General features: G+C 38.9%; 1 protein-coding gene and 1 long non-coding RNA gene across 5 annotated transcripts in view; one reads left to right on the plus strand and one right to left on the minus strand.

Annotated features, from left to right (window-relative positions):
• The window catches only part of LOC105207974, a 171475-nt gene continuing 157379 nt past the window's right edge, over positions 1-14096 (minus strand). The window contains exon 5 of the long non-coding RNA XR_005575460.1: positions 1-955. This is a non-coding gene — a long non-coding RNA (uncharacterized LOC105207974). The remainder of the gene's footprint in view (positions 956-14096) is intronic.
• Positions 5857-14096, plus strand: part of LOC105207975 (regulating synaptic membrane exocytosis protein 2) — a 197256-nt gene continuing 189016 nt past the window's right edge. Inside the window, exon 1 of one of the 4 annotated variants that reach the window (XM_026130152.2) lies at positions 5857-6274. The gene's annotated coding sequence lies outside the window, so the exon portion shown is untranslated. The remainder of the gene's footprint in view (positions 6275-14096) is intronic. The other 3 variants (XM_026130151.2, XR_003268193.2, XM_011177679.3) reach the window with 3 other exon arrangements.

Below are 14096 nucleotides of genomic sequence, written 5' to 3' on the forward strand. Positions count from 1 at the left end.
GCTCTTTTTTTTTATAAAAACGGCTCATTTATCCATTTTGTCAAAATTTTTTGTTACAGTAAACTCTTTACTTACTTCATGACACATTTTGTAATCGTGCATTCTAATCATAAAGTGGATTTTTAAATGGGCCTTAGTTAGTACTGAGCCTTATTTGGCTCAAGTACATTGCGCGTTGTAATCAAGATCGTTGTAATCAATGTCTTTGCGAAGATCAAGTCATTGATAGGTAAAATAAAATTCTTTCTACAGTAGAAACAACGCGCTCCACTGAGTTTCATTGCGAGAAAAGGAGCGTAATGCACACGGCGCGGCGTCCGTAATCCTTTTTAAGAGCGCAAAATTTCCAAGAATTTCAATTCGATTCTCGTCCATAATGCGCGACCTTGAGAGTTCGATTTGAAAGGCTCGAGGTTTCTATTAATCCAGACGGATGAAATCGTGCCGCTAGAGCTCTTGACCGATGAAGTTGTGTGCCATCGCGCCGGCAACGAATTAATGGAAAAAGTTTCGCGGGAAAATTGTTGCCATAAGTCGGCGAGCGAGAAATGAAACGAAACTCGTCCTAACTTTTTTTTTCCAATTAACCAGACGATTGCGTGGGTGATCCGCGTATCGATTCGCATCGTTCGTTTTTACCTCGAATAAATCGGAATACCGAATGTTCCGTTTCGTGGCAAATATCGCTGATCGTCCGTGCCTTGTGTGTAATGCGAATAGTTGGGTACTTCTGTTGTTACCTCTACACTGCAACTGTAAGATTCGCTGCTGCTGTTACTGCTACTGCTACTGCGTTCGAGCGCGCTTCCGCTTTCGGCTCACGAAGCACCGCATATATACCCGAATGCGAAACTGTCCTCTATATGCCGCGTAAGTTCCGCGCACTAGAGATTAATTTGCGACCGTTGTTTGAAGGAGTCCTTTTGTAATTCCCGGCGTTAGAAAATGCGATACCCTGAAAACAATGTTTAATATTCTCTGTGAAGTGAGCAGTGCGATCTCTACGGTATCTCGGTGCGCGATGTTGAAAAAAAAATGTAAAAAGTATTTATTCAATGCTTAAGATGCGCCTAAGGTGTATGATAAAATATTTCTTGTTCTGCAAGATTCTTATTTATTTTAGAAGTTTTTTTTGGAAGAGGAACAGTTTAACGAGAATTTTATTGCGCAGCTTCGCTTCTTTTAAGAACGACTGATTTAAGTATTATAACACTAATTTAGATATTTAGATAGAATATATATCTGTGCTTTGGTGCTAAAAGGGCCAATCTCCAAAACTGTCAAATTCGAGTTACATACATTAATGAACTCTAAATGAGAGCCACTATTATTGTAAAAAAAGAGCCGATGTCTTTCTATAAGTTCTATAAGTTCTTAACGCTAAATTTGAAATTACATCTCTCTCTTTTTATTACCTAAGTTTTGGCCAAAACAGCAAAGTGATAAACAACTATCTTCCGTTTACATTCAAAATGTATTTTTAAACTTGTTAAAATCTGTGGAAATTATTGCATACATCTTTAATTTAATTTTTCCTAATATAACTATATAATACGCAGTAAAAAATAAAATGTAATTCTAACATTTTTGCATGTCCCAGAAAGTCCACTCTAAATTTTAAGTTAAAATAACTTAAAGTAAGAGTTATTTTAACTTAAAATTTATAGCGGACCTTCTGGGACATTTTATTTTTTACTGTGTATACAGTTCATTAATGCACACAACTCGAATTTGGTAACTTTGGACATTGGCCCTTTTCGCACCAAGGTACAGATATAAAAGATTCCGCCGACGTTCTCTGTACAGCAAACTTTCGAGACGATTCATTAGTTTGAGATAGGCATAACGTGAACAAGAAGCAGTGAACAAAATATATCTTACGGGATAAGGTGACACGTGTCTACTTCTCCGCTTTAAGATTCGTATTTCACAGCCGTACAATTCGAACATTAAAATTATAAAAGAGGATAGACGTATAATCTCAGGTTTGACGTCACAAATATCGAGTTGACTCTCAAGCCTCATCTTTTGAACTACATTACTTCTCAAAACAGAGTTCTAATCGGTTTTAATCGAGTTTTGCTGGTTTCTCCGGTAAGAAACGCGATTATAAATACGGGCCTAAGTTCTCCAGTGAAGTTTTGCGGCTTGAATAATATTTCGTAATACTTCGCGTACTTTGCGATGCTTCAAAGACATTCCCCTGTATCGTAAGAATTTAACGAGGGTGCCAGAATTCAGAGAACAATCAAGATCCAAAGCGCACGGATTCTTTTAAGAGAATTGCATCGCGCGGGATGAAAGAGGATTTCTCGCGTTCCTTTGTTGTCGATATAAATTGTTAAAAATACAATTTCTCCCCAATTACTTAACGAGTATAAATAACCAAGCTGGCAGATATTCAGAAAGTCGGAGGGGAATTCTTTTCATAAGATTGCCGCAAAGGGAGAAACAAAATCGTTAGCACCCTGCTAATGTTTCAAGTTAAAACTAATATTTTGAAAGACACGAAGAAGGAAAGTTGCTAAAGGAAATACAATTTGTACTTAATATCGCGAAGTGCATAAAAGGAATGCAGGATTAAATATTTCTCGCGATGTCCGTGTACGCGCGTGTCGTTTAAGATCGTAATTTATTAAAACTTGAATTACTAAAAATTGCACGACTTTATACAGTTCGCATAAAATGAAACCTGCCTGAAATCGTTTAAAAAAAAAGAAAGAATAAAAGCTACGTAATCGTTATACAGGGTGTTTTCTGTAACTCGATCATTTAGAATATCTCCGTTGTTTTCAATGATACAAAAAAATATCAGGGAATAATAAAAAGAAAAAATTTGTACGTTCCGAAGGGCCAAGTATCATGATGAGGCAGCAATTTTTTTCACGCTTATTATTTTACGAGATTTCGTGCTTACATTTTTTAAAAATGGAATGGCATATTTTCATCAATGCAATAATGAAACGTAGTTTGTAAAAAACAAAACAAGTTTAACTATGTGAGCTACGTAAACCTTACGATAACTTTAAACGTACAAAAATCATGTTTTATTACATTATTACATATTACATTATTACGTTAATGAAAACATGCCATCTCATTTGTAAAATGTTGCTTTTAAAATGATCATTATTACAAGAAACATCACAGCTGGATTCCTAAAGACGAACATTTTCATTTAATTTGTTATCCAAATTTCGTATTATTCATTGCACGTTTGCATTATTCGTAATTAATTGTATAATTTGTGTTATTCATTATTTTTATTATTTATTACTTCAGTGTTTGTTAATCAGTATTTTTTATTCAGAAGGTAATTTTTATATGTTTTTTTTTTTATGTTTAGCTTAAAGTTGACATGGCGGACTTTTTTACGAACTATATTATTGCGTTAATGGAAATAAAAAAATATTAATCCCTAAATGATCGAGTTACAAGAAGTACTCTAGTGCATCGGTATCAAAAACAGTAATAGTGTGCACTCTCGCTATTTTCTATTCGAAACAGATAACAAGCGCCGTGCCATCGGAAATCTAATTTGATCAAGCAAGACGTTTTTCCAACCTCACCTGGATCTCCACCGCGCAATTTTCCGCGCTGTTCGACACGTCGAAGCGTCCTTCCCTTTCACCCGCCCTCTCTCACGCCCACCCTCTCGTGCCGGAACTCTGTTACGACACCCTCGACGTATAATAACCGGAGTGTCCCGAAACGCGCGCGCTGTTCGTCGCCTGCGCATCGCGAAATATCCACGTCGCATCCCCTTCGTCGGACAGCGGCGAAGGAAGGAACGAAAGGGGCTGCAGGATAACGGAGGGGCAGGGAACACGAGGGAGGCACGAGCCCGACCTGAGCCATCGCTAGGAAACTTCCTCTCCGCGCGCACGAAATCGATCAGATAGTGACGCTGGTGTGACGTCTTGTCAGGATCCACTCCGCAGGCTCTCCTCCTGCGGTCTTCACGTGGCTAATGAGGGTGTCGCGAACACGTGGAACACACACACACACACACACACACACACACACACACACACACACACACATACATATACATATTATATATACATATATATACATATATATATATATATATATATATATATATATATATGTGTATGTATATATATATATATATATGCACACACACACACACACACAGATATATATATAGGAAATACCTTGTGGAACTTAGCTCAGGAATGGAATTCCTTGATATATTCAAAGTTAATTTGGAGTCCCATTTGTCCTTTGCGAAAATATCAAAGTGACAGTTTCTGAACCTCAAAGAATTTTAAAGAATTGAGTTCTCTACGTACTAAAGTTAGAATGCCAGTCAGAAAAATAGTCGGAAAAGAGAACTGGTCTCACCCGAAGTTTTCGCGAACCTGGCCTGGCGATTTCAGCGCGAAGCTTGTTCTCGATCAGCCAATTTGGCATCTTAGATTCCTTAGTGATACGTTTGATCAGTCCAACACGTACGAGGCTCTTCGGGCTTTTACCTCTGAGATATGCAGTTTTTTGCACGAAGCGGCGTCGCGGAGCAACAGGGATTTAACGGATTACGCCCTAAAGAGATATTTACGAGCGATTACGAGCTCCGAGAGAGCGCTTTCCCCGTTTCGAATTATATAACGCGAGTACGACATGTCGCAATTAATCGCGAACGAAGTTAAGATTCAGCGATGCAACTCGATTCCCAGCGTTTCCGATTAAACATATCGACGACGAAGCTACGTTGTTTATTCAGGTACGCGACTTGCATGCGGCCCCGGCAACGATTCGGTGCAGCAGCAGCAGCAGCAGTAGCAGCAGCATCAGCAGCAGCGGTAACGCTGTCAAAATTTCACGATTTCGTACTTCGATTTGTTACCGTATGCTTTACGTATGCATGCCGCGTGTATTTGCGTATTCCGTTGCAGCTCGGTATCATTTTATATTTCCCGATCCTCGAATTAAGCGATAACGCATATTTACATCCGCCACCTATTTCTCACTCATCCCTCAGCGCAGCGGCCCCTCTGCGCGTGGTTAATCGCTTAAAATCGCGCAACGCGAGCCGCGAATACGCAAGTACGCTGGACATGTACGTTGGAACGAGTCGAATTTTAATTGCATAGGTCCGCATCGGCAACGCGCGAGAGGCAACGAAATCAGAAATACAATTGACAAGCGCGCGACAAAGTTACGCGCAGTTAACGTTACGCACGTCTTAATACTCAAAAACGTCCGTTATATCCAAGAAAGATGTATTTGTTACTAGATCTGAATTCGCCGTAGGCGAATATTTGTTTCCGAGTGGAGAAATATTAAAAAACTTTTACGCCTAAAGATAAAAGATATAAAGAGATTTGTCCCTTTATTGCCCCGTCGTTATATTTTTCTTTTTACCACATCCCCCTCGTGTCGAAAGTGTCGACCTCTCTTCCAGTATCCATTTCATTGAGCTGACAGCGAACATCATATTCATTCACCAGCGAGTCAGATGAACGATATACGACCTCGCGCAAGAGACCGGATGCGAGGCGATCGCAGAGTAGTCGAGATCGACGTACGCACCGACGAGGCACACACCGCGCGGTGTCTTGGTCTTGTCCTTCGTCCTGCATCGGCCGGTCGTGAGGCGAAGGCTTCTTGCCCCTAACCCTCGAGAGGGTAAGGGGCGCGAGCTTGCGCCCTGAGCTGCTCCTCGTCGAGGAGCCCTAGGACGAGGGGCGCGAAGAGGGAGGGCGAACAGAGTGGCGTCAGGTGGGGTTGAGAGGTGAGCTTTTTCGGGGGAGGACGCGTTCGTTCGCTGTAGAACGTGGCTGGTGCAAGGGGTTGTCGCGGCACACTGACAGCAAGGTGGAAAAGAGGGAGGAAGGCAGGGGGATAGTGAGGTATAGTGGTGGCGGTTCTTCGGTGGGAGAAACGGTAGACCCGGGCAGTGCAAGCCGGGCTGCCTGCCCGACGATACGGTCGCTCTGTTGGGGTGTCGCGGTAATTTATCTCTTTTTTTTCTCTGCACGCGCAAACTGAGCTTGACATCGTCCGGTTTTCTCTTTCTCTCTCTTTCCCGCTCTCTCTCCTCTATTCTTTCACGAGCGCTTCCGGCGTGTACGGCTGTCGGATCGTGTCTTATCGAGAAGGGGGGAAAAAGTGGGCGCGCGCTACCTGTGTCAAGACAATACCGGAGAGCACGTGCATCCGTGCGAAAGAGAGCCGAAGAGCGCGCTCGAGGGATCGCACACGCACCCCTACCCTCTTCTTGGAAGCTCGTGCTGCCGACAAGTAACAGGTTGGTGTTGTAGCAACGTCTTTAGAAGCGAGCGATCGCGATCGATCTGACGCGGAGGTATGCGGGGGTATGTGCGCCCGTCTATATAATCGCCAAGCGATTTAACTGCTGCCACTATGCTTTTAATGGTCGATCTGCGGATATAAGAACGCTAAGAACGTTAGGAATCAAGAAATCAAGTAACAGTTGGTGACATGTTTGGAAATATGTATCTATACCTAAGAGAGTGACGTACCTATACTTGTACGTGACATATGCATTTAACGGAGTGTCCGAAGGACAAGCCGCCGTTTAAGTTACGCCCTTGCTTTAGTTTATTTTCATGCACGTTAATTACTTACGACTTCGTCATGGAAACAGATACGTGAAGGAGTGATACGTGAAGGAGTGACGATCGCGATTTGAGAGATGGTGCATAATCTGTGTAAAGGTGGCGAGGCACGTAGTACTTTCGGTGATCAATATTCAGGTGTGAACTCGTTATAACTTGCGACGGTAGTAGGAGATTTAGATGGGATTAAATCGGAAAATATGTTCGAAAGTATCGACAGTGGCGATCGGCCCGGGAGAAAATTGCAATCTGCCAAGGAGCTGAATCGTTTGTTCTGAAATGTATTTTTAACCCTGACGGCCATTTTGTAAATTTTATGCAGTTTAACGTGTTTCAAAGAGAGAAAATGTATTCAAGTCCGACGTGAGACGCATCATAATGAACATTGTATATTATTATAAAATCACGTTGTTCATAAAATTTTTGTTTGTTTTTTTTTACACGAGAAAAACGATTTCGCTAGAGTATCTAAAAATTTAGCTTAACGCGGAGCTGAAAATAATTTTGTTGGACCATCGAAATAATTATGACGGATGTTCAAGCGTGATGAGCAAACGTTGCAAAAAGTTTCGACGTTCCACCAACCAGTTTGAGTGGTCCAACATAATTATTCTGATGGCCTGACAAAATTATTTTCACATCTGCATCCAACTAAATTTTTAAATACTTGCAAAACCGTTCTTCCGTGTACGAGCAAAATTTATTTGTAATAAAAAAATAAGAAAGATTAGATAGATCTTTAAATAGCTTTCTGTAATTTTGATACAATCTCAAAATCTTGTAGAATATATAGATCTATAAAATAAAGTGAAAAACATAAATCTTGCAATCATAAGTGGGCTGTTAATCGAATTTCAGATGTTGTTCTAATTAACCTGGACCATTTAACAGGTTGACAAGACCAGTAAATCGCGATTTTGCGCTTCGCGGTCAGCAGTGTTCGATAACGATCGATTTGCTGCAAAATGCAGCTGCTTGCTTCCTAGGATTTAATGAAGTGATAAATGACAAGCGATAGAATCATAATGAACATCATATATTATTATAAAAATCACGTCGTTCATAAAATTCTTGTTTCTTTTATTTCACGTACAAAATTTATTTGTAATGAAAGTATAAAAAATATTAGATAGATCTTTAGATAATTTTCTATAATTTTGATGTGATCTCAATCTCGTAGAGATTTAAAACAAAGTTAAGAACATAAATTTTGTAATCATAAATGTACTTTTAATCGAATTTCAAATATTTTTCTAATTAACCAAGTAACAAGGTTGATGAGACCAGTAAATCGCAATTTTGCGCTTCGCGGTCATCAGTGTTTAGTAACAATCGATTTGCAGCTGCTCGCTTCCTATGACTTAATGAGGTGACGAGCGATCATAATGAACATCATACATTATTATAAAAATCACATCATTAATAAAATTCTTGTTTTTATATAGTCTCGCGTGCAAAATTTATATGTAATGAAAGAATAAGAAAGATTAGATAAATCTTTAGATAATTTCCTACAATTTTGATGTGATCTCAATCTTGTAGAATTTAAAACAAAGTTATAAATTTTGTAATAATGTGCTTTTAATCGAATTTCAAATATTTTTTTTTAATTAAAATTTATTTGTATTAAATAAAGAAAGAATAAGAAAGATTTACTGAATCTACAGATAGCTATCTGTAATTTTTATGTAATCTCAATCTCGCAGAATCTAAAGTCAAGTTTAAAAACATTAAGTGCCATCATAAATGTGCAATTAATCGAATTTGAAATGTTGCTCCAATTAACCGGGACTAAGTAACAGGTTGATGAGACCAGTAAATCACGATTTTGCGCTTCGCGGTCAGCGGCGTTCGATAACGATCGATTTGCTGCGAGATGCAGCAGCTTGCTTCTTAGGACTTAATGAGGTGATAGATGACGAGCGGTAGATGATGCTTGGTGGTTTCCGCGGTCGGTTTCGGGCCGCGCCAACTCGATATAAGTTGGCGAGCCCCGTGCCAAGTAACAGGTTGCCTCGCGGTCGTAGATTAGAGCGGAGATTTGTTTCGCGTCAGTCTCCGCTGCGCGCGAGTATACGATACATAATTAAGTTACACGCGTAACAAGCGAAACGGGGTTGAACTCGATGCTCGCTCGTGCTGGCCCGTCCTTCAGCTGGAATCACCGGCGCTCCACCTGCGTCGCGTCGCGCCGCGTATTTTACGCTTTTCTTAACGACGCGCGCGCGCGCGAGCGCGATCGAATTCGCTTGATCTAAACCCGTTAATCTTCCCGTAATTGGGAGCCTTTAAGTGCATTTGAGTAACAGGTTGGCGCTCCCAAATCCGACGTTAGGTCTAACAAGACGGTAATTGCGACGCTTCGTAACTATAAGTGCAACCGTTTGTGCAATTAGCACTGGCACGAGTGTCGCACTTATCCCAAGGATTTGCAGGTCTAACATTCAGTTGAACAAACTGAATGATGTATTAAATAACGCGTACATTTCGCATTAATATAACGAATACAAATACGCGTGTGTCGCTCAAATATGCGTACTTGATTACAATCCACGATTTTGTCATCGTGAAATCTAAAGGGAGTTCACGTTTCCGCCGTAATTGTCGCGTATCGCGAAAATGCAGAATAATTATTATAGAAATAATTGTTTTAAATGTTCTATGAGAGATTATACTTCAGTATCAACTCGGGACACACGCGCGTTGTCATGTTTCACTATTTGTTATACGTACGACTGTATTTCGCTTATATCGATACCCCTTTACCTTAGACACGTGACTTTAAACAGCTTATACACTTAGGCGTCCCTATAGCTCCGCGAAACTTTTCTTGTTTCCTGCAATATCCTGTTATGGTGCTTATTGTTCTTCTTGTGACGCCGATAAAGAAGTGGAACTTCTTTCTTGCGATCCCGCGTGAATTTACGGCCTGAATACGAAGAGTGTCATTCATGCCAACTTCACGTATCGTCTTAATCCCGTTGCCTTTCCATTTACATTTATTCGACCGTAAAATAACGATTCCGCGCTTTACATTCTTTACCTCCGATGTACCTCGACGTAAATCCATCCGGTAAATGAAGCAAATTTGAGTAGTCGAGGAAATACACATATCGATAATGCAATATCATTTTCAATATAAAGGAAGAGGACTCCTTTTCGGAAAGATTCCTACGGATAGACTCCTACAGACCTCTCGTCGCAAATAACGACCTGCGATATACCTCCGAGGTATTTGATTCGTTTATTCGTGGCGCGACATTTGCAAAGTTTCCCCGCTTTTCGCGAGAGTCCTTCTATTTTTATCCAAGCAATTTGCATGAACAATTTAGATAGAGCGAGGTGAACAGGTGATATTATAACCGCAAATGCGCGCCAAATTTTATTAACGCTCAATTTTCATCGAAAAATGACGTTTCCGCAGGTTTAATTAAAACGTCAGTTACCAGCGCGCCGTGTGAAAATGATCGTTGGTGAATTAAAAAAATCAAAAAAAAATCAGCGAAACCGCATTTCGCGATTGTTGAATAATGGCTGAGGTCGGGCGCATGTGTTTGCGGCGAGGGCCGGAGCCTTTTTCTCGCGCGTCCAATTCGCGTTTCGTAATTTCAAATTTCGTACTCGCTCACCCATAAAATGTGACCGTAAAGTGTTAATATTATTAATAATTGTTGTTAATATGCAGAACAAATTATTTGAGCATGTCCCATTGATATAATACACTTTTGGCAAATAGCGATATCTAATATTGTCGATCGGAATTATTGTATATATCCCGAACACTTTTAATTTCGAGCAAAATCGATCAAAGCGAAATAGCAGCTGCTCAGCTGTGCCATGTTAAACTGAAACTTGCATAGCCATCGTGACCGAATTTTTGAAGCGGCGGTGGCGGCGGCGGCGGCGGCGGCAGCGGTGGCGGCGTGGGCGCGTGGTTTCGTTATTGGTAAGTCAATAGCGGCTTCAATAAGCGACGTTAACGCGGCCACCACACAGCCATCGAGAACCAATAAATTCAACGTAACACACAGAGCAGTGCGCAGCCGTTGGCGAGATGCCAACGAAGCGGGGCGTGTGCATCCTCACAAAGGTAATGTTTCCGCGGCGCCTTTTCTCATTTCGCAAATTGGCTTCCGGTGCGGGATTCAAATCCGCGGCGCTCGCCGCTCGCGTTCGCGCTCCCGCATCCCCCGGGATTGCGAAGCGCAGTTTTACGGGCCTTGCGGAATTTACCCGTCGACCCAAAGAGCGAGTCCGGGCATGGACGCTTTTACGTCTCGGCGCGAGAATATAAAAGCTCGTTGAAATATTTCTTCCTACCCCGTCGCGCGCCTTCCCAGATTCCCGTCGGGCGCTGTTACCGTCCGGAAACGAAGTGTCGACACACGACTTATTCGTGGGGCGAGAGCATCCTTATTTACGATTGTGGCGCGAGTTACACGAAAAAATCTCGTGAATCTGCGAATTGCTCCGAGAGCGCAGAGGAAATATCGAACTCTCTCGCGGAACTTCTTTGTAATTTTTTTTTCTTTTTTCACATAACTTTGCAAATTCGACGGAGCTGCATGCTGGGGCATAAAAATATGTTACTTCGTTCGCGTGGCTATCAAACGAGCGCAAAGAGAGCGGATTCTTAAATGGATGAAAAATTGCAAGATTTAACGCAAGAGTGAGAAAAGTATACAGAAAAAATTGATCGAATCAACAATTTATCGTTCCATTCTTCAGCAAAAATATAAAATCTTGTTAAAAGAATTTATAATCTTAAACAGACATAAAAAAAACAAAATTACTTCATGCTAGCAAATTATGTTTGTTTAAGATTATCAAATTCCTTCAAGAAGATACTCTTGCTACTAATTTTTTTTTTTTAATAGTAAAGGAAAAGAAGGTAATATGGCATACATTTCTATTTTATTGAATAACTTTGTTTATAATTAATATTTTTTCTTGAAATTTAAACGATTACATTTATTAGAGTGTTGTTTGACAGATTCTAAACTCAAAGTAATGAAATATTTATTTAGGATGTGATTTATAAAAATCTAATGCATTATATAATGAAAGAAAAACAGTGATTGTAATATCTATAAAATAATTAAAAATAATTTTAAAAAATTAGTTTAGTTTAAAAGAAACACAGTATCTTGTTACAAAATTGTATATTTTTAATTTTCCATTGTTTCGAATTTTTCTGATAGAGAATTTTTCTGCGTTTAGAAGCTTTAAAAATACCATTAGAAATTTTATTAGAAATATTATTTTACCTCTGTTTAACATCAAACAGCAAGCATAAAATGATGACTCTAATGTTTCTAAACACCGCCCTCTAAAATGATAATCGATTTATTGAAGAAATATTTCAATTTAAAATTTTTTCTTAAAAAACCATATTAACAAAATTCCATGTTATTGTTTTAACTTTGTATAACTCGAAATGTGTACAGCCAAATAAAAAGTTAAATAACAAAAAATAAACACTCGAGTGTACATTCGTGTGATAACACACTTGAGTTTAAAAATAATAAGGAAGTATGTGTAATTAAAGGTTAAAAGTGTACCTTGAAAAAGTTTAGAAGTGCTCAAAAGTAAAAGTGCCTTGTAACAATTGTTAGTCATTATGTACTGGCATATTAGCATCACAAAAAACGGCGGGTTACTAAATGAATAACTCCATAAATAATTGTTAGAATACGTCACTTAATAACGAAGATAATAGGGGTAACCATATTGTCGATAGTAGCCATAATACCCTCTTTTCGTCTAAAGTTTATCTTAGAAGTATATCCATTTTCTTCATTAGTGTACTTTAGACACACAAAAAATTGTAACCTCAATATTCGCGTAACAATACATGTACGAAAAAGGAGTTAAGTAAGACTAGTTTCGTTGAAACGGTTTTTATACGTATGTATGTGTCTACAGACGAAAAAAATTAGTACCAAATCAACACATAGACACACATATTTCATTGTTTCATATAACATATAAGCAAGAATATAAATCTTGGAAGAATTTATAAACTTGAACAGACATAATTTGCTTACACAAAGAAAAAATTTTTCTTTGTGTTAGCAAATTATGTTTGTTTAAGATTATAAATTCTTCTAAAATTTCGTATTCTTGCTTATATATAAAACAATGAAGTGTTGATTTAATACTAATTTCTTTCTATGTATTTGTGTAAAGAAGCAAAATTGTTATAATTTGTAGTTTAAAAACATATTACCGTCATTCATTTGCTTCCATTCCTTTTCATAAAACATATCTCAAACAGACATCTTACTAAATCACTGAGATCTCACTGATTTGCAGCACTGTACTTCTAATTATTATAACCAGTAGCTATTTACAGTGCTATACTTATAATTATGATCATCAGTGACTATTCACTTTCGGTGTTCTGATTAAGAGGGGCGTACTCTATAGTAATCACTGTGTTATCACTGAATGACATATATTACATAGAGTATCTACTACATAGTTTTGATTGACATGGTTATTATGAACAGTCTGCTATACTTAACACCGAAATCAGACTATTCACTGTCTTTCAGCGGCTAACACCTTGATTCCGATTTACGGTATATACGTGAGGAAACTCGACGAGACTCGCGCGGCGCAGCGATCGAGTTGCCATTAAAGCAGAGCCGCAACAATGATCAAGTATATCTCTAGAAAAGTGTGAAGAAGAGCGATTTATGTGAAACGAGGTCGGTCAAACAGCAAACAACGTCGTGATTCTCACCTTGGATAGTTCTTATTTCTTAAGCTCTTCTGAAAGGAAAAAGGTCAGGATTAGTGTCATCGTTCATTGTGTGAAAACGTAATCAGTTTTCACGAAAGTACGTTTTCTCGCTTCGCGAGAACGAAGCGAGCGCGACAGTTCGGCATGAGCTTGACTTCGATTTCGTTTCACCTGCTCTAAAGAGCGAAAACTCATTCCGAAGAATTTAGAGAGTAGCGTATTGTTTAATTAGCATACTTGGTAACAATTTCAATTTTGAATTTCAATGTGTTCGAGTAAACGGACTTACTGAGTAAATCTTAGCTCATGTATAATCAAAACGGTCTCCTAAACCGTACTTTGCTGCAGTGTATTTGATTTACAGATTTTGTATTTGCACATATAGCTTGTAACTGCATGTATAGAGCTATAAACTGTATAACAGATTTTGTAATAGTGCACCGAGAGAAAAAATTTTGTTGATTCAAAAGATAGTAAAAATACCTGTAAAGAATATTTGTAATGTTGTCACTATATTTGTTGTCACTATATCTAGAAATATTTGATGCTGGTAATTGTTTTCTTTCAGCGCATGCATAGTTAAAAAGTAATTAAAAACAGATTATTTTTTTACATACTTGTTTTAAGCACGCCATTTTAAATATAAAATATAACAAAAAGCACACGAGGATGAATATTTTTTTAAGCTCTGCAATTCGTACAAGTTTTTAAAAGAATTCTCAATCGGCTTGCACAGAACTGTG

Source organism: Solenopsis invicta, chromosome 8 (genome assembly GCF_016802725.1).
Source record: "Solenopsis invicta isolate M01_SB chromosome 8, UNIL_Sinv_3.0, whole genome shotgun sequence".
NCBI classification, from domain to species: Eukaryota; Metazoa; Arthropoda; class Insecta; order Hymenoptera; family Formicidae; genus Solenopsis; species Solenopsis invicta.